The following is a 687-nucleotide window of genomic DNA, read 5'->3' as shown; positions in this document are numbered from 1 at the left end:
TTCCTTTCATTCCCTCTTTGACCCTCCTCCGTGGTGGTTACTTTAATTAGGATGTCAAATTGTATCATACCGTAGGGAGCTGAACTTTTTGAGATTGTTCCAGGGTCGACTTTTGAGTTGGGGGGGCAATTTTTCTTTGTAATGTCATTTCCAATTCCTTTGGGCAGGAGATGAACTACTCTTGTGCATTAACCACAAGAAGTGAGGCTGTGTGCGTGACAGCCTGCAGATGCTGTAGATCCAGATGAAAACATGGAAATCAGCAGGAGACAAACACAAGTACATGCCAAGATGGGCACAGCTGGCTTGAATGACTGAGGATATCTCTGGGAAAGGGAATGAAAGCCAAAACAAACAAACAAACAAACAAATAAAAACCCAAAACCCTAAATCCTGTGAATTCTTGTTGCCAGGACATTTTAGCTACTTAAAAACATGCATGTCTCTTATTTATTGTTGTATCGCCAGAGGCTGGGAAAGGGAGAGCAAATACCTGGTGTGTTTGCTGCCATGCCTACCAGTGCCTTCCTCCCCAGCTGACATCACTAATCGCTCATGGCACTTTCCTGCTGAGCCCACATGTAGATTCAGACTGCTACAGACAGTAACCACAACTGATCAGAGTTGGCACACAAGATGGAATCTGTTTGTAATTCCTGGTCTAGGACATGTAAGCATTTAATGAAT

Source organism: Mirounga angustirostris, unplaced genomic scaffold (assembly GCF_029215605.1).
Source record: "Mirounga angustirostris isolate CCGP_5_RB_7025 unplaced genomic scaffold, mMirAng1.0.hap1 SCAF_4, whole genome shotgun sequence".
Taxonomy (NCBI): domain Eukaryota; kingdom Metazoa; phylum Chordata; class Mammalia; order Carnivora; family Phocidae; genus Mirounga; species Mirounga angustirostris.
This window is presented reverse-complemented; position numbering follows the sequence as displayed.